The sequence below is a fragment of the Hyperoodon ampullatus genome (genome assembly GCF_949752795.1).
Source record: "Hyperoodon ampullatus genome assembly, chromosome: 1".
Classification (NCBI taxonomy): Eukaryota; Metazoa; Chordata; class Mammalia; order Artiodactyla; family Ziphiidae; genus Hyperoodon; species Hyperoodon ampullatus.
This window is the reverse complement of record NC_136914.1, coordinates 146,897,756-146,918,815: the sequence shown is the minus strand read 5'-3', so window position 1 is coordinate 146,918,815 and position 21,060 is coordinate 146,897,756. Positions and strand designations below refer to the sequence as shown.

The following is a 21,060-nucleotide window of genomic DNA, read 5'->3' as shown; positions in this document are numbered from 1 at the left end:
GACTTCTCCACGAAGCAATACAAGCTAAGTAGCTGATATCTTAGAGGTAAAGACAGCAGGCCTGAGGGGAAAAGTAATTTTTAGAGGAGGACACATGGCAAGCTGCAAGAGAGGGGTTCAGTATTTGAGCAGACACCGTGAAAGGAAATCTAAGTGGACTGATACATAGCATGGTGACACTGAGGTCTGGGCTTAAAATGAACACTGAAATTATAGGCTTTTTAACTGACAGTTAAAAGGTATGACTTTAAGTTAACATAACTCATGTGGGGGGAAAGGAACAATCATATAGTGCTTATAATTCCAGAATTGCTCTCTTTAAAACTGGAGTTGTCTTCTTAAGCTTAACATGCTGCCATTGATCAAAGCAATGCTGTCACATCTTTTCGGAATGGTCTTCAGGGCTTGTGTCATGCTCTTTTGAATAACATCAGAAGTTGCAAGCGTTGCCCTTTTAGGCAGGAATTTGCTTTGGGGGGAAAAAATCAAGTCATTTGGACCTAAATATGATGAATAAGGAAAACCATCCTTGCTCCTAATACCATGTTCATAAAAATTGAGGACAGGCTATAAACTATATGAATCTGACTTTAAAGGCAATTCTAAAAAGGAGTTTTAGAAATGTCTTGAGCTAAGTCATTGTCATTGGAGTGTAACCTCTCAGGATGACCGTTTTCAGGAGAAATGCTCATACTGAGGTATGAGTGTTAGCAAAACATTACTTGATATTCATATTGATTTCAGTGCCACAAATATATGTGGGAATAATGCCAGGTTTGCACACAACCAAATTTCTGTCAGCATGAGAATGTTTAGGACAGGTCTTATAGTGCTTTTTATATGTAAAAGTTTAAATTCTTTTCTTTTCCCCAGTTTTATTGAGATATAATTGACATATATAATTGTATTCATTTAAGGTATACAAGATAATGATTTGATATATGTGTATATTGCAAATGATCACCACAGTAAGTTTAGTTAATATCCATCACCTCACATAGTTACAATTCTTTTTCCTTGTGATGAGAACTTTTAAGATCTACTCTTCTAGCACTCTTAAATATAAAATATAGGGACTTCCCTGGTGGCACAGTGGTTAAGAATCCACCTGCCAATGCAGGGGACACGGGTTCAAGCCCTGGTCTGGGAAGATCCCACATGCCGTGGAGCAACTAAGCCCGTGAGCCACTGGGCCTGCGCTCTAGAGCCCACATGCCACAACTACTGAGCCTGCGTGCCACAACTACTGAAGCCTGCATGCCTAGAGCCCATGCTCCACAACAAGAGAAGCCACCGCAATGAGAAGCCCGCGCACAGCAACGAAGAGTAGCCCCTGTTCGCCGCAACTAGAGAAAGTCCACATGCGGCAGCGAAGACCCAACGCAGACAAAAATAAAATAAAATACTAATAAATAATAAATAAATAAATAATTAAAAAATATATATATACAATATGGTGTTGTTAACTATAGTCACCATACTGTACATTACATCCCCAAAACTTATTAATCTTATAACTGAAAGTTTGTACTTCAGTACATATCATCCATTTTTCACACCCAACACCCCACCTCTAACAACCACCAATCTGTTCTCTGTTAAAGTTTAATTTTTAAGTTGTGATACCACACATACTTCAAAATCTGGGAATTTCTACTTTAGGCAAGGAGGTATTTAAACTTTTTCCTCAGATGTCAACTTCACTTTGGCCACATAGACCTAATTTAGGATGGCTTTTCAACATCAAATCAAGTGCATGTCTAGTGCACTTGAGATAGGTTAGTGTTATAGGAGAAGAATTGATAAAACTACAAGTCTACTCCTAGTAGAGTAGCAATGCATCACAGTTTGCCAGGGAGAGACCTGATTTTAAAATGGAAAGTCCTGCTTCCTGGGAAACCCCTTAGTCCTAGGCAAATCGAGATGGTTACCAAACTCCCAGTCGCTTAGCTAACTCCTCTGTTCTTTTTGGACTATCTACAGTGAAAACAAAACAGTGCCTTCCCATAATAAATAAAGGAAAAGGACATACCCCTATTGGGAGTAGCATAGCAACTCAAGTCAAACAGCAACGTATGTTAGCTGAAAGTAGGCTGAGCTAATGGCTAACTTTTATGCTGATTCAAACTGAAGTCAGAAGTTCTATTTCATGGCAATGCTGCAGGCCATGTTTTACCAACCAATAACAACAACTGCAATAACAAAAAATAAAATAAAATTTTGTTTCAACCATCATGCTTATCATATTTGTTTTGGTTTTTAGGAGAGCTATTTCGACAACTAATGTCCTTGGGCAAGGAAATAAGAGGTTACTTAGTTCTTCAATGGCTTTGTACAGTGGATCTAGCAATTATATACAATGCTTGAAAAATGAATTATGGTGGAGTTTAGCTGAAAGTTAACATTAAAACTATACATCATTGAGGGGGCATTTAGGGTTATGCAGATAGGAAAGCAGATGGTGTGGCAGTGAAGCACTGGGGTCTGGAAGAGCTGTGTTGGCATTCTGCCTTAACTGGTGTACGACTTTGAACTAGTTGCTGGCCTCTCTAAACCTCAGTTCCTTCATGAAACAAACAGGCACAATTATGGTACTTATCTCTTGGAACTGCTATTTATTAAATGATAATGAATGTACAATACTTAATACTGTGCCCAGCATGTAGTAAGCATGAAATAAATAAATTAATGTAAACCATTATCATTTGCACCAAAAGTTTCTGTAATAGTATATTCCGACTGTATATAAGAGTCATGTTATTTCTTTAATTTCTTATTTCCTATCCATTACTCTTTGTAGAAGGATCTTGTTTAAGAAATATACAAAGAACACAAAGAATTCTGATAAAAGATGTTTTGCTATGTATCATTCTAGGTCCCAAAGATCAATGTAGTGTCACTCTAAGAGAATATTGATAGGAAAAAAATCACCCATGACACAAAACCCTTGGCTGTCCCAAATCGGGATGAGTTAAAGAAAGAAAAAAAGAAATTCTAAAAACTAAAACCAAACAATTAGAAGAAAAAAAAGTCAATAAGTATTAGAACCAGATTTGAACTACTAGTGTATCGTTCAAGCAACTTTATGTATATCTTAGGCAAGAGCCATTGAAACATCTTACTTGGGACAAGAAAGCAAGGTGTGTATTAAGATAAAGATGTTAGAAACCAAGTAATAACAACCCAAGATAGTTGCTATACAGGTTTTAAAAAGCAAGATAATGTGCCCAAATTGTCCTGTATATTTATCTCCAAAGTTCCATAACATTATGACTTCAAAACTAGTGTGTTACATATATGTAATTGAAATAGTCAACAATTTGTCCCTCAAAAGTTTCTCTTATGGCTGTTTTGAAAGCAGCTATTGACTGAATAGTTTAACACTGTTTAAAACCATTATCAGGAATATACCTGGAAAAAGCAAGATGTGACTTTGAAGGTTTAGAAAGAAAGGTAAGACATGAGGCAAAACCAGCACTTTCTTGCCAAATGAGGGCTCAAGATGTGCTGTTTGGTGAGCTCCAGTGTTATTTGGAATACAGCTGACAGATGATTAGGAGAGGTCACTGACTATCTCATTTTTTCTGTGACCCAGTTTTAGAAATCTGCCACCCAGAAAGAAGAGAACAGCTCTCAAAGGATTCCATACTCTGGCAATCAGACCCCGGGTTAGCCTCTGCTTTCCTACGCGAGCCTCCACGTCATTTGCTCACTCTCTGTTGCATTCTAACCGTAAATTTAAGGCAGTAAATGGTTATTCCTTTTATGTTTTTTAAACTTTATTTGAATTGGTACAGTGCATTTTCTGTCTTCATTAATATTGTTGGAGATTGTAAAATCCTAAAAAGTTACACTAAGGTATGTTAGTCTCCTTATAATTTCCTCTAACATTTCAAATTCATCATAAAATAATTGAGCATGTTCTCTTTTCTAAATGTCTTATGTAAGGTGCTGAGAGAGTGCCATGGGTATTTTAAGAATGAAATCAATAGAAAGTTTTCTATTTTTCTGTAAAAATCAGTATGGTTAAAAGGAATACATTTAGGCTAGGACTTTTGGGTCAAGCACTTAGAGTTGACCAATTTTTTACTGAATTGATTAGTTGTCTTACTCTTGTGAAGATACAGCTAAAATTTTTAACCAAACACTCTTCTTAATCTCTCTGTTCTATCAAGATGAGTTTTGGTTTGTTTTTTTTTTGCTGGTGTTTCAGGTTTTATAACAGATCACATTTTTACTTGGCTTCAAATCAGTTTAATTCATCTTTAGGCAGACTGACTGAATTCTATGAACTTCAGAGTCTCTGGTGATAAACTTCTCTGTCATCTCTGTATTATCTCTTTTACAGCCAGATGGGGAAAATGGTTTACATCAAGCACAATGTATATTTGAACAATAAGGTCACAAGCAGAGATATATTATCTTTTATGGGCAGTGAGACATGTAACGTGTTACAGCCTTCCCCTTTAAGCTACATAGCAAATGGGACACAGCACTTTGTTTTTATGCCTGGATTCCCATACGATATTATTTTCTAAGCATGTTCATGTTAACAACCTGAGCCTTATTTAAAGCAGCATTTCCTCTTAAAGTGTAGAGGAGGAGGATGACCTTCATTCCAGTCCTCTTAAGTTTGATAAAAGCCACCCGAAATAAGTTTATTGACTCAAACTCTGCTCTTATCCTCTGTGTCTTCAGTTCTCTTCCTCTCTCTGTATGGGAGGAATCAGCATTCTATTAAAAGGCCTGGCCCAGAAGAAGTAATCATTACACTTCTGCTTTTGGATCTATTCCCTTGTTAAAAGGCAATTTTGAACTATGTGGAAAAGTAAAACAATTTAAGGGAATGGAACAGTTTAATTCTAGCATGTGGAATATGTCTTAAGTTCTGGTAGGAAGTGCTTCCATAGCACATATTTTTTTTTTAAAGAAGGACAGTGTAGCTTAGGAATTGGCATGATTTAAATAATAATGAGAGATTAGATATAATTATCACCATAACCTAACTTGCTTTTTATTTAATGTCACCCTAGTTTTGGGGATCTGATTACGTTTGGCATTTCCAGCAAAACATAAAGAATTTTAAATGTCTATAATAGTCCAAAAGAATACTTCTTTGGCTAATTAACTCTGGCAGCAAAAGAAAAAAAAATAAACAACAAAAAAAACCTTCTTTTCCCTCTGTAGAATTGTTTAAAGAGAGGTTCAAAGTGTTTGGTTTAGAGCTCTGTTTCACTTAATATTTCCAGCAGTGGTTTATGAAAGATGGAATTTTTAAAGTTCATTGATGGCACTAACATGGTCCAGATTGTTAAGATCTTGATTCATAGGAACAAAATTAAGAACAAATTAATCAAATACAGGATAAAAATCAGCAGTAGGAATAAAAAGTAAATTTTCTTAAGGAAGAAAAGAAGCAGCTGGGACATACGATGCTCGGGAACCATGTTTTACCATGGCTGAGTGGTTCTCAAACTCGAGAGTGGATCACAGTAATAACCTGGGGGCTTGTTAAACCAAAGATCACTGTCTCCCACCCCACACATTTCTGATTCAGTGGGTCTGGGGTAAGGTCCAATAATTTGCATTTCTAGTAAGTTCTAAGGTCCAGGAACCACAGTTTGAGAACTACGATTCTACCAAAACAGGCCCTCCTGGGGTCACAGTGCAAACTGAGCACTCTCCTGCCCCAGGTAACGTCCTTCTGCTGCCCCAAAATGAAAAAGGGGGGATTTTCTCCTTTAAATACCACATTCCCTGAATCATGATCATTGCTCACTTTCTCCACCACATTTGTCCCCTAATTGTACATGGGACATTCATATAAATATACAAGTTTTTATTACAGTGTGAAAGAATTGATGTATTATATGTCAATTTACAATGAAGGTAAATTACAAACACACCATGTCATGTTACTTGGTTAACTTGTCACAGGCTTAAAGCATTGAATAAGCACTTAGACTTGTTCCTCTCTGGTTAGCAGTAAAGGATCTTTCTAGATCTAACCCACTGGAGAGTTTTAAAATAACAAAGCCTGGGTCCCATCCCAGATGAATTACATAAAAATCTCGGAATGGGGACCTGGTAATTAAATCCCTTTCAGGTAGTTCTAGTGAGTAGCCAGGGTTAAGGTAGCCATGGTTACCAGTAGCCATTAGTAACTCTAACCATGTATTCTCACTGGTTATCAGTGAGGTGAGATCGTCCCCATGGGGGTAAAAATTAGTTCCCTAGGGGCAAAAAAATACCTTAGCTGTTATACTGGTTTGTGGGTCTCCAGAGGGCCACAGCACGTACACATGTGTGTAGTATATCTGTAGTATTAGCATTTCATGGGTTGGGGACAATTAGGAAAAAAGACTCCCTTAGAAAATGATCATGGAAAAAGGTTGAGAAATACTACCCTAACCCTGGTAGACTGCTGTTAGTTTTCAATACTTCAACTTCCCTCTAAAATGGAACACAAATCTTTTTGGGTGCTCTTATAGATATTGGTAGGGAAAAATAGCATTTAGAAATTCTACTACATGTTGATCACCTAGCTAGGTGCTTTTGCATATAGTATCAAGTAATGCTATCCTGCATTTTTCCTCTAGAATGTACATAAAAATTATAATTAGTTTTGTTTCATTCTGGCTTCATAATATTTATATTGAAAATAACTCCTGTCTCCATGAAGCTTACAGAAAAATTCCATTTGAATCTGTAAGGCAACCAGGTGGCTTCAAATTGCTTTCACGCTAAACCACTATCAAATGCATGTAATGAAGTTCAGAAAACAACATTCCATTAAAAGAAATCACAATAGAAAACAACCTTCATATTCTTGTCTCAATAGTATATTATTTATCTAAAGAATCATAGAAAATTATTATTTCATTAATTTATGGTAATACAGCTTTACAGTATAACTTAAGACTTGAATATATAGTATATTTGTAGTATAACTTTGCTACAAAAAGGCAAGTATATTAAAAAATATATATGGTTGCATGTATCCTTTTGCTATTTGCAAGGGTACCAATTTGTTTTAAATGTACTCAGGATCTTGTTTATATTCAGGTATGGTGAGGCCAACAGATCGGGAGATAATTGCCATTGAAAAGATATAGTTGACCCTTGAACAAAGTGGGAGTTAGGGTCTCCAACCCTCCTTGCATTTGGAAATCACACATAACTTATAGTCAGCCCTCTGCATCCACGGTTCCTCATCCTTGGATTCAACCAACCATGGATCCTGGAGTATTGTTATATTTACTGTTGGAAAGAATTCTCATATATGTGAACCCACACAGTGTTGTTGAAGGGTCAACTGTAGTTTGTCACTCACAGTTCCCAAGGGGAGGGGACATGCCATACCATGAAGGGCCACATGGGGAACAACTGGGGTTGGTCAGGAGGAGGGGTGAGAGGGAGACCTTGGGCAAAGCCTTTACAGTGCTTTCCAGGGAGGGAATGGGCAAGGCCAGGTGAGCAGGTTTAGGATTGGATAGTCTGAATGATTTTGGAGGGCTCTGGATTATCAAGGTGGCCCCTTGCTGTCTGGTACCTGGCCCTGAGCTGATTAAGGCAGAGGTGAGCAGGTTTAGAACTAGATAGTCTGGATGATCTTGGAGGGCTCTGGATTATCAAGGTGGCGCCTTGCTGTCTGGTACCTGGTCCTGAGCTGATTAGGGCAGAGGAGTGCTGCCTCCTGGAGCACTGAACAGAGGAGGCAGGTGGGGGTGTGCGCTCAGAATCGGTTGCTCTGCATCAATGTCGTGCTCAAAGGCAAAGCACATTGTTCACTATCTCTAGGAATTAGCTAACCTGGGAGAGGCAGTCCCTCTCTAGTCAGTGAGGTCCCCGATGTTAGAGCATCAAGAATATAGAAGATAAGAAGATATAGTTAATGTAGTTAAATATAGTTAATACAGGGTTGTGTCCCAGAAAGTCAGAACCATAAACTAAATCAGCTGTGGAAAAGGAGAAAGATATTCAAATGTGCAAATAATGTAACCAGGCACTCTGAAGGTCCATTTCTACACAAGTACGTAGAAAGTTTTACCCAAGTATAAAGTTATTCAAGGCTTCATGCTATTGCATAGATAAATCTAGAAAAATCACTAGTCCTAAACAGTGAGATATGTTGGGAGGGAGCTGGGGGAGGGAGGATTTGACTGACATTATGGCCTAATTAATTCTGTCCCTTGTCTTCCTTCTCTATGTACTTGGTTTGTGCAGAGACAGAATATAACGATGGAAGTTCAGAGCAGACACTTTCTGTTACCAGACAGGACCAGTACATAAAGAGAGAACAGTTTGTTGGGACGCAAGTGCGAAAACATATAGCTTCCAAATAGGACCAGGAGTTTTATTACTGCTGTTATGTTATTTTTACTGTTCAACAAAAAGAAGGCAACATTGTGTCCTGAAAAGAAACTAAAGTGTACAGTAAAGTAGGCCAGGGCTGGAATTCTAACTCAGCTGTTTACTGTGTAATCTTGGGCTATATATGTTACTTCTCCAAACATAAGTTTTTTCATCATAAAATGCAAATTACATCTAGTCTTGAGATTGGAAACAATTAAGAAGCAAAACATAGGAAACAGATGAAGATTTAAATATAAAAACTTTTAAAAACTAAATTAAGCTGAATTTGAGGATGTGGCCAAGAGATTGGAAACAATTAAGAAGCAAAACATAGGAAACAGATGAAGATTTAAATATAAAAACTTTTAAAAACTAAATTAAGGGCTTCCCTGGTGGCGCAGTGGTTGAGAGTCCGCCTGCCGATGCAGGGGACACGGGTTCGTGCCCTGGTCCAGGAAGATCCCACATGCCGCGGAGCGGCTGGGCCCGTGAGCCATGGCCACTGAGCCTGCGCGTCCGGAGCCTGTGCTCCGCAACAGGAGAGGCCACAACAGTGAGAGGCCCACGTACCGCAAAAAAAAAAAAAAAAAAAAAAAAAAAACCTAAATTAAGCTGAATTTGAGGATGTGGCCAAGGTGGATAGACATAATGAGCTTCTTAATATTTCATCCCACCATTAGACTTCCCCACCCAGGCTCAGGCAAAGAGCCTGCTCTTTTTTTTTTTTTTTGGCTGTGCCTTGCGGCTTGTGGGATCTTGTTTGCCTGACCAGGGATTGAACCCGGGCCCTGGCAGTGAAAGTGCAGAGTAGTCCTAACCACTGGACCGCCAGGGAATTCCCAGCCACTCTTCTAAACTTATCACATGATCTAGCTGAGAACAGATCCTGGGTAAGGTGTCTCCTGAGCTGGGAAGAGCAAGAGGAGGTCTGACTTGAGCTGGGCTTGCTCAGTCCCTGCTCCCAGTCTCATCCATCAAGCAAGGCCCTCTTCCTCCTCCTCCAAGAGTGACTGAGGAGTGGTAAAGAGGAGACAATAGGTCCCCACCTCCCCACCCTGGAAAAATTAGAAGTGGGGGCGGAAATCTCCCTATACCACTTTGAAGATGATTATGAAGATATACTACAGATAAGATATGCAAGATGCCTAACCAGAGCAATAGGCATTTTCAATAGAAAGAGATAAATTCACCAAGACTTCATTTATCACATATAGCTTATTCCTTCTTCTGGTATTGAATTTAGTGAAATAGCTCTCTTTTTTTTCTCTTATATAATATTCAACACTAAACTTTTTATTTATGAGAAAAGGGGATATTCTGTCTGAATCCGAGTTACTTGTAATTATGTATTCTGAATTAACTCATTGATTTTATATATAATTCTCAAATTCCATTCCAGTAAGAGTGTAGACTGGTAAAAAAAAAATGCCAGAAATAATGTAATAGCAATCTGTAAACACAAGTATTAAATCTTACTATTCAGTTGTTTTTGTTGGTATTTTAGTTGATCACATTGAATGGTAGGTATTTAATTCATCTTTCCAGATAGAACAATTAGGCACCTTCTCATTATTACACATACAAGTCAACAAAGGAGAATTTGGTAGCTTTCAACAATGATACTAACATATACTATTTATGAAGTGTTTTATAAAGCTTCAGGCCCTGTGCCAGGTGCTTTATAAAGCTTTATTTCTAGTCCTACAACAACCCCAGAAGGAATTATTATGCCAATTTTATAGAAGAGAAAACTGAAGTTCAGAGAGATTGAGTAATTTTCAAAGTTGCAGATATAGATTGAAACTAGTAAAGTCAGGATTCTAACACAGAACCCTGCAAAGCCTACATTTTTTCCTTTAAATAAGTCCTTCTGCCTCCCCGCCACCCCCGAAGAACCTAACGTGAAAAGAAAGAAAACAAGGTTGTAGTTCCATTAGCATAACTAATAAGTGACCTTGGCACTTCATTTAATGGAAGTTTTGTAATAAGGGGTAGGAAGACAACCCTTTTTTAACCCTCACATACGAGTTTAAACACATGATTCACTTTGAGCTAAAATGTTTAGCTCATTCATCCAAACTATGTTGAGAGTTCAGAGAAAATGATAAAAGTTCTCCTGCATTTATTATAATTTGAAGCTTTTAATGGGCACACCATTGTTTCTCAAGTTCACCAATACCCTGTACTTCTCCTTTCATAGGATTCATCACATTGGGACAGGATAGGTGCTCATTATTCATTGATTATTTGAATGCACTAATTAATGACTAAAGGCATACAGGTCTCAGAAATGGTGTTAGAGGGTATTAACTTCAGGCAAGAACAGGAGAGATTCTGCAGGACCCAACCTTTCTCCAACTATAGCCATTTCTTTTGAAAATCAAAAATTGCTCATAACTGTGCACACCATGAAGCTTTGAACACTTTGTGCCATGTACAATACCTATTGTTGTATTTTCATAATTTTCATGTGTAACTGCAAAACCACCCTGCTTATTATAGACTCCTAGGAATTAATATAGACTGCCAAAGATCACCAAAGTGAAGACCATAAGCCAGCATGAAATTGAGTATTGATGAGCTCCATGGAGAATCAGAGGTACTGATCTCTCTTGGTCCTCTCCAGTGAATTTTTCTCCAACAAAACTGAACTCCTCTGGGCTTGGTGAGGAATGCATTAGAATGCAAAAAGGTGGAGCAGATCCTGTGTCCCCTTCACCCCTCCCAGAAGGCCAGGATTCCTGCTCAGGTCCTTGTCCATCTCCCCCCTCCGACACATGGCCCATATCTGTCTACGTGGTGTCTATAGCTCTCTCCTCAGATTCTGCCTGTAACTTCTATTCGGCATCACCAATTATGTATGCTCGTCTCATATAGGTTTTACTGTGTTATGTTATAAAATCACATTTTTATTTCAGTGTTTTAAAAGATTTAAGTGCATAAATTTTCATGTAATCATATTTTACCATCTGTACACATCTTTAAAACAAAAGAAGGCGTTTAAAAAAAAGGCAATTTGCCTACAGATGTGCCTTAAATGTCTTCATCATTTAACAGTGCTTTTTTTCCCTCCCATTTCTCTCTCTCTCTCTCTTTTTTTTAACTTCAGGAAGACTATTCATGGGGAAAGTCCTAGATCCTATTTCCAAACCGAACACAAATTGTAATACAAAGCATCCTTTTATATAGACTCATCATTGCCATCTAGGGAATATTTATGTCTCAAATGTGAAAGGATGTTCAACTAAAAATGGGCATTTCTATTCTGGTCAAAGTCTTAACTGAAATTAAGTCTGCTGCCCATCTCTCTGTCTTAGAAGAACACTCATGTTAAGTCAGGAAAAGAATGAGAAGCTGAAGGAACTCTAGGCATAATTCAGGCACAAAACTGAGCTAGAGAGAAACATATTCTTGAAATAGATGGTATGTCCACACTCCCCAAATTAACTGGTTAGTTGATTAACTATCTTTTCAGATATATAGATATAGATGTTGATATAGATATAATGTGTGTGTGTATATATAGATAGATAGGATATGTTTATCTATCTATCTATCTAGCTATACGTGGGGAAATATATAAGGAAGAATAATAGCTAACACTTACAAAGTACTTATTATGTGCCGGGCACTGTCTAAGCATCTTACACATATTATGTCTAAGCATCTTACACATATTAACTCATTGAATCCCTATGATAAGTCTATGAGGGGAGTATAATATTATCCACAGTTTTACAGATGAGAAAACTGAGGTGTAATAAAATATATTGCCCAAGATCACATAGATAGTAAGTGATGAACCCAGTCTTGCTCTAGACTTCATACTCTTTACCACCATGCCAAACTGCTTCTGTTCTCAGAGAAGGTACAACGTAATGGGAAATTTAGATGTTCACATGTGAGAAGCTAAATGATAACTCAGTTCCACAATATGAAATATCCCACAATAGTGTGTCTTAGGTGGCGCATGGGCTCTGAGGCCATGAGAGCTGCAGATTTAGAGAATGTGTTTCCCTTGCCTATTTTACTCTGGACTGAAGTAACCAGGAGAAGATTTTTAGGAAGAGAAGAATTGAAGAATTGGGCCTTTTTAACTGAAAGAATTGGATGAGAGAAGCAGAGAACAGAAGGCATTCTAGGTGAGAGGAAGGGCTTGAGCCAATATTCAGAGATCAAAATGAACAAAGCATTACTACAGGGGAGGAGCAGGAAGACAAGTCTACCCAAAGCAACAGGTTCAAGTAGAGAAAAATAGATGTGTTTCCAAAGGTTGCTTAAATCCAGATGTTACAAGGATGTGACTCTCAGGCAAAGAATTTGGACTTCATTTCATAGATAAAGTAGAGCTGTCTTAAGAGGTCAAGAGCAAGAGTGGGAAAGTAAAAAAAAGTATTTGGGGAATACTAATTTGGCAACCATGTGCAAGAATAGAAGGGATAAGAAAAAGGAAACAGGGCCTTACTCAGAAGTTTGTGCATTTTTCAAGATGAGGGCCTGGAATTCAATAGATATATTTTAAATAAATAAAAAAGAAGGCATACATTCTAGAACTATTACTAAGGAAGTAGGAGGAATTGTATGAACTGTTCTGGAAACCTAAGGGAAATCATTAAAGATTATTTCAAAGGTTTTTAACCTGGGAAACACAGAGTAAGATGGAATCCAAATGAAAAGTAGATACAAACTGGAAATGAGGAGGGAGATTCAGGGTTTGAAGACAGATTCAGAAGCCATCTCCATAGATGGGGACTGATTTTGAAGAGAGACTAGGGGACTGAAGACCGGAGGTAATGTCCATGTATGAGGAATGGGAAGTGAAAGAAAAGTTCTTGAAGGAAACTGAGAAGATGCAGTTATTAAAGTAGAGGCTGTGGAGAATCAGGATGGTATAAGCTTTATGGAAGCCGAGGAAGGAAGTGGTTTCAAGAAGTAAATTGTGGCCAACAGCTCTAAGAGTTGCAGAGACGAGGAGGAGACATGAGAACACAGAAAAAGTTACTGGACCAGCACACTCACATTACACAATGTAGATATAAGTAGTCACAACTTCATTCTTTTAGCTTGCAATTACCGTAATTTTGTCAACATCAACATTACTCCTGGCGGCGCGTTTCCCGCCGCCGGGGTCAGGGGTCGGGGCTCGGGTCGCGGGGCGGAGGGAAGAGCGGGCGGGAGGGAGGCGCCGGCGCCAGACGCGGAGGCAGGAGCTGCGACCGGCCGCCGAGAGCCCGCGGAGCCCGCGACCACGGAGCCAGCCGAGCCGCCGCCGCCGCGCCTATGGCGGTCGCCAAGGACACCCACGAGGAGCACGACACGTCCACCGAGAATGCCGACGAGTCCAACCATGACCCCCCAGTTTGAGCCCATAGTTTCTCTTCCTGAGCAAGAAATTAAAACGCTGGAAGAAGATGAAGAGGAGCTTTTTCAAATGCGGACCAAGCTGTTCCCTTTCGCTTCGGAGAAGGACCTCCCGGGGTGGAAGGAGCTGGGCACAGGGGACGTCAAGCTGCTGAAGCACGAGGAGAAGGGGACCATCCGCCTCCTCATGCGCAGGGACGAGACCCTCCAGACCTGCGCCAACCACTGCATCACGCCGGTGGTGGAGCTGAAGCCGAACGCGGGCAGTGACCGCGCCTGGGTCTGGACTACCCACGCCGACTTCGCCGGCCAGCGCCCCAAGCAGGAGCTGCCGGCCATCCGCTTCCTTAACGCCGAGAAAGCACAGAAATTCGAAGTTTGAAGAATGCAGGAAAGAGATTGAAGAGAGAGAAAAGAAAGGATCTGGCAAAAATGACAGTGCCGAGAAAGTAGCTGAGAAGCTAGAAGCTCTTTCGGTGAAGGAGGGCAGGGAGCCCGAGGACGAGACCAAAGAGGCGGCTGAAGAGGAGCAATGAGTCGGCTCCCGTTATGTCCTTTCTCCCTGTCTTTTCCCTTTTTCTTTTTTTAAATTTTGCCCTGCCCTCTTCTTTTTGGTTTGTTTTTATTCTGTTTTGTTTTTACAAGGGACTTTATATACTGGGCTCCAATATTCAGGTTGTTTTTTTCTAAGTTTTTGCCCTAATGAAAATGACTTCAGAAAATCCGTTACCCAGTCGTGAGAATGTACTGTGCTAATTTTCTTTTCCATAGTGGAAACATTTATCTATAGTCATCAAAATAGCAAATAAACAACACATTTGTTGAACTTGGAAAAAAAATATTCCTTATTGGGTAAATCAGTCCCTACTTAGACACCCAGTCAATCAATAATGCTTATTGAGCACTCATAATAAAACAACAGGGAGGAAGCTTGGTGGGAGAGGTGGAAGCAAGTGTAACTCACAGTAAAATAAAATGGTTTCTGAACCATAGAGCTTGGGTGATCTTATTCCTTTTCTTAAGGTACATGGAGAATAGATGCAGGAAGATAACATGGTGATAAAAAGCTTATGAACTAACTCACAATAGGTCCAAAGAGTGTCCTGGCAAAGGTCTTTGAAACTGGGATATTTATTTGGAAAAACCATTCCCCACAAACACAGGAGGCTCCTCCCAAGGGAAGTTCCCTGTGATCTTCCATGTCAGGGACCTAGTGGATGCTGCTGACTTGAAAGGCTCTTGAGAATTAGTGAAGAGAATAGGTAGGCTGGGGTCCATCAGTACGTCCACCCGTGCAATTGGGGGCCATGTTTCACATCTCTCTGGTCTTCCTTCTGTGTGACCTAGTATGTAAGAGAATGTGCCTCAAGAAATCTAGAAACAATAAATGCTGGAGAGGGTGTGGAGAAAAGGGAACACTCTTGCACTGCTGGTGGGAATGTGAATTGGTACAGCCACTATGGAGAACAGTATGGAGGTTCCTTAAAAAACTAAAAATAGAACTACCATATGACCCAGCAATCCCACTACTAGGCATATACCCTGAGAAAACCATAATTCAAAAAGAGACATGTACCAAAATGTTCATTGCAGCTCTATTCACAATAGCCCGGAGCTGGAAACAACCTAAGTGTCCATCATCGGATGAATGGATAAAGAAGATGTGGCACATATATACAATGGAATATTACTCAGCCATAAAAAGGAACGAAACTGAGCTATTTGTAATGAGGTGGATAGACCTAGAGTCTGTCATACAGAGTGAAGTAAGTCAGAAAGAGAAAGACAAATACCGTATGCTAACACATATATATGGAATTAAAAAAAAAAAATGTCATGAAGAACCTAGGGGTAAAACGGGAATAAAGACACAGACCTACTTGAGAATGGACTTGAGGATATGGGGAAGGGGAAGGGTAAGCTGTGACAAAGGGAAAGAGAGGCATGGACATATATACACTACCAAACGTAAGGTAGATAGATAGTGGGAAGCAGCCGCAGAGCACAGGGAGATCAGCTCGGTGCTTTGTGACCGCCTGGAGGGGTGGGATGGGGAGGGTGGGAGGGAGGGAGATGCATGAGGGAGGGGATGTGGGAACAGATGTATATGTATGACTGATTCACTTTGTTATAAAGCAGAAACTAATAAAAAAAAAAAAAAAAAAAAGAGAGAATGTGCCTGGGAATCAGATCTGGATTCAAACCCCAGCTCCTCCGTTTATCAGAACTGTGGTTTGGAAAGCCATTTAATCCCTTTGGACTTTATTTTTGTCATCTGTGAAGATGGAAGTAATAACCCTATGTCAAAGATTATTGTTAAATTCTCTGTTCATGTGACACTAAATACATGGTAGCTACTCTAATTGCTATCTGAGGAGGTCTGATGGAAAGAATGGTGATTATCCTAGTTGATTACGAGGACTGAGTAGTGTCAGAAAAATCTCAATCCTGATTCCCTTTACTACATGATAAAATGACTTGCAACTTTAAACTTTTTCAAAGCACTTTCATATCTGCTAATACATGTTAGCCTTACAACAAACCTGCGAATGTGTGTGTGTTCGTTATTGCTCTTATTTTGTAGATGGAGAAAGAGGGCCTCAGAAGGGGACAAGGACTTATTTCAGTCACAAAAGGGGAAGGTCACAGAGTCTGCACTGGAACCCAGGGCTGCTTACTCCTGTCAGAGTCTGATGGGAAAAGCCAGGAATCTGCTGCCGCTTTTCTTGCCAAAATATCCCTCCACTTATGTAGAGAACACAATGCAGAGATGAGTTAATTCTCTAGTCACATCAAAGAGCTGCTTGTTGAACTTTAGACTTTTGGCAAGTCGTGCATCATTTCTTAGCTTCAGCAATTCCTTGACACTTTTCCTGCTTTAACTTTTATTTTTCAAGGCACTTTTCAATTTACTCTTAGTGTTCTCGAATACTACGCATTGTTTTCATCCTTTCTGCATCTCAAAAAAAAATGTGGTTTGTTTATGTTTCCATTAGTTGACATTACCATCCAAATGCTTATTCAGATTAGAACATTGGTTTGGATATATGTGGTGCGTGTATGGTAGTGGGGGTGGTGGGAGGTGATCTCAAAGATGTTCAGACATGTCATATTACTTTAAATCCTCCGATTTTAAGGATAAAGTGCACTTGTCTTCAACTTCATACACGAAGTTAATTGACTGGTCCATTACTTAGTAGATTTTGTACTTGATTGGGAGGTGTAAGGCCCTAGACAAGCAGAACTCAGCCTTCTATAGTTTTGTTTACCCCTTAGGACCCTGTGGCAGGTAGGAGTGAGGGTGGGAGATGGAGGAGAGGGTCAAAAGTACAAGACTGCAAGTACTGAATCCATCTCCAGTGGAGGGGATGAGGATCCTGAATAGCTCTGCCCTACAACTTGTCCACAGTTGTGTGAGCCCAGGGAAACTATAGAGAATTCTTCAAGCCTCCTCTTGCAGTCTTCAATCATCTCAGGAAACAGACTGCTTCAGTCATCGTTTTCCTTCTAGAAGGAAGATGACTAGAAGAAAAGTTGAAACTTTCCCTCAAATTGCTCCCCCTAGAGTTTTTGAGAAGTAGGACCTAGAGTACCCTGCCATCCAGTAAGAGAGCCACCCCTGGGGGTGCGGGGGAAGGACTAGTGTTCCTGCATTCTGATGCCATACATTCATTTTACTCTGATTTAAAATGTATTTCTCCAGGTTACCAATTTTTACATTGTAAGACAGATGACATTTTGATCCTACATGATATATTTCTATTCAAAGGGTTTTAGGATATATTTGTTCATTAGTATGTAAAGCTGAGAAGTACTGACTGTAAAGTTACTGGTAACACTAAATCTATTATTTTTATGAAAAGACAATGAATATATTTTCCCCTGGAGTGAAGATATATTTTCCGTTACCATATCAGGGCATCAGAGGAAAGCAGTTTCCTTGAATCATTACTCTCTGTCCCTTTCACTTCACTGACCAATCACAGAGATTTGAATCCTAAATTTAACTTTGGAAGTTTGCTACAAGTTTCAAAGAATTTGCTAAATAGGTTTCAAATGTTAGTCCTTTGTGCCTTGGGACTAAAGAATTAAAAGAAGAGTGATGGTTACTTTTATAGTAAAAACTTGGCACAAAATAAAACGGTACTTTTTTCTCTTTATCTTTTTTCCATGTGCTCACCTAAAGCAATAAACGTGTGGATGATTACCCCTGAGTTTTTCCAACGAGCTCAAGGAAGTTTAACAGCCTGAACAATGTGCTTTTTAAGAAGATCACTGTAAACATTCATTTCAATTCAAGGAGTATCTTTCAAAGTTATTCTGAGACAAATATGGTGCAAAGAAACATGAGAGATAGAAAAGAAACAGGAACCCCAGGCTCTCGCTCTAGTCGTCTGTGGCCCCTGCACTGTCTGGCTGTTCTCTCCTAGCTCTTCATCCTCTACTAACTCCTGTGTGTTGGAGTCTCCAAGACGCTGTCATTGGAGTGCCAGCCTTGGAGCAAGCCTTTTGTCTTCTCTATCTGTACTCTCTCCCTAGGTGTAGTGGGTTGAGTGGTGGCCCCAAAGAATTAGGTGTCACCATCCTAATTCCCAGAATTTGTAAGTGTTACCTGATTTTGGAAAAGGGATCTTTGCAGATGTAATTAAATTAAGGAATTTGAGATGAAGAGATCATCCTGGATTATTCAGGTGGGCCCTAAATCCAATGACAAATGTCCTCATAAGAGAAACACAGGGGAGATTTGGCAGACAGAAGAGGAGGCATTGTGACCAAAGAGGTAGAGCTTGGAGAGGTGTGGCCACAAGGCCGCAGTCAAGGATTGCTGACAGCCACCGGCAGCTAGAAAAAGTGAGGAATGGATTCTCCCCTAGAGTCTCCAGAGGGAGTACAGCCCCTACAGACACCTTGATTTTGGACTTCTGGCCTCCAGACTGTGAAAGAATACATTTTTGTTGTGTTAAGCCACCAGTGTGTACTCAGTTCGTTATAGCATCTACAGGAAGTTAATACACTAGGGAATCCCATCTAGTTCTCATCTTCAAATTCCATCTATAAATTTAAATCTCCAATCCTGACTGTCCTCTAGGTGCCACACTCATGTATCTACCTGCCTGCTTCACATCTGCACTTGGATACCTAATAGACATCTCAAACTTAGTATGGCCAACAGAATTCTTGATTTCTATCTCCTGCACCCACCACTCTGTTTCCTAGTCTTCCCTATCAATAAATGGCACTACCATCTCAGGCTTAAGGCTAAGGTCCAACTACTTCACGGCTCCAGCAAAGAACCTAAGCATCATGCTTGACTCTTCTTTTCCTTTCAACCCCCTCTACCTAATTCCTAGATGAGTCCTCTTGGCTACCATTTCAGTCCATTGTGTCTGACCTAAGCTTATGTTGTAGCTTTCTGATTTCTTCCCTGCCTCTACTCTTGTCACTTTCCACAAAAGCCAGCGTAAACGCCCTACAGTGCAACTCATTTCTTATCACTCTCTGCCTAAGATGTTCTAATAGCTTCCCACTGCACTTAGGATAATATCCACATTTCTTATCTTGGCCTACAGCAGTGGTTCTCAACTGGAGACTGTTTCGCCCTCACAATACCAAAGACATTTGGCAATTTCTAGAGACATGTTTTGGTTGCTACTACTAGGGAGAGCCTACTGGAGTCTAGTGGGTAGAGCCCAGGAATGCTGCTAAACACCTTGCACCACACAAAACAGGGTCCAACAAGAAAGAATTATCTGGTCTCAAATGTCAATAGTGCCAAGGTTGAAAAACCATGCCCTACAGAGTCCACATGAGTTGATACCTGCCTTTTATTGCCTCATTTCCTTCTACTTTTCCTCAAATATGCTAAGCTTGTCCACATCTCAGAGCCTTTGAATATACTCTCCCTTTGGATTGTAACATACTTTTTCTAGTATGTTGCATCCCATATTTGCATTTCTGTATCTTCGTTATCCAGGTGTAAATTCTAATACTACCTCCTCAGAGAGGCACCACCCATCTAAAGCAGTCTCCACCCCATCCTATCCCTGCTCTGTCGCATTAGCCTGTTTTTACCCTCTATATTGCTCTTATTGGTACTTTATTTTATATTTTTATGAGTTTATCATTGGCTTCTTCCCTCTAAAATTGCAAAGTCCTCTAGGGTCTTTCATGTTCACTGCTGTTTGCCTGCATGTAGAGCAGCACCTGGCACAGAGTAAGTGCTTAATAAATATTCATCAAATCACTGACATACAAATGTAAAGCAATAGAGGATAATTAAGTAACCCATAAAATGTTTGGTCCCAAAAGTGATGCAGTGAATCACCAGGAAGGCAGGCTTATTTCTAATCCCTTGTCAATTTCTAGTATATGGCTCTTTGGATGTTACCTTCATTTAAGTCTTAACTCCCCTGACAGAATGAGAAGCTAGGGCCTTGTTTGTAGAAAAGATGTAATTTTACTTTTTTTTTTTTTTTTTTTTTTTATTAGTTTCTGCTTTATAACAAAGTGAATCCGTCATACATACACATCTGTTCCCACATCCCTTCCCTATTGGACCTCCCTCCCTCCCACCCTCCCTATCCCACCCCTCCAGGCGGTCACAAAGCACCGAGCTGATCTCCCTGTGCTCTGCGGCTGCTTCCCACTATCTATCTACCTTACGTTTGGTAGTGTATATATGTCCATGCCTCTCTTTCGCTTTATCACAGCTTACCCTTCACCCTCCCCATATCCTCAAGTCCGTTCTCAAGTAGGTCTGTGTCTTTATTCCCGTTTTACCCCTAGGTTCTTCATGACATTTTTTTTTTTTAAATTCCATATATATGTGTTAGCATACGGTATTTGTCTTTCTCTTTCTGACTTACTTCACTCTGTATGACAGACTCTAGGTCTATCCACCTCATTACAAATAGCTCAGTTTCGTTCCTTTTTATGGCTGAGTAATATTCCATTGTATATATGTGCCACATCTTCTTTATCCATTCATCCGATGATGGACACTTAGGTTGTTTCCAGCTCCGGGCTATTGTGAATAGAGCTGCAATGAACATTTTGGTACATGTCTCTTTTTGAATTATGGTTTTCTCAGGGTATATGCCTAGTAGTGGGATTGCTGGGTCATATAGTAGTTCTATTTTTAGTTTTTTAAGGAACCTCCATACTGTTCTCCATAGTGGCTGTACCAATTCACATTCCCACCAGCAGTGCAAGAGTGTTCCCTTTTCTCCACACCCTCTCCAGCATTTATTGTTTCTAGATTTCTTGATGATGGCCATTCTGACTGGTGTGAGATGATATCTCATTGTAGTTTTGATTTGCATTGTAATTTTACTTTTGAATCTA

General features: G+C 39.8%; 1 protein-coding gene and 1 pseudogene across 3 annotated transcripts in view; both read left to right on the top strand.

Annotated features, from left to right (window-relative positions):
• SYNPO2 (synaptopodin 2) overlaps positions 1–21,060 on the top strand; it is a gene marked incomplete at both ends in the record, with an annotated part of 168,692 nt that overhangs the window by 46,001 nt on the left and 101,631 nt on the right. The window lies entirely within an intron of this gene.
• Positions 13,636–14,499, top strand: LOC307062775 (ran-specific GTPase-activating protein-like; annotated as a pseudogene). Its single transcript has one exon. The product of its transcript is annotated as a ran-specific GTPase-activating protein-like (transcript).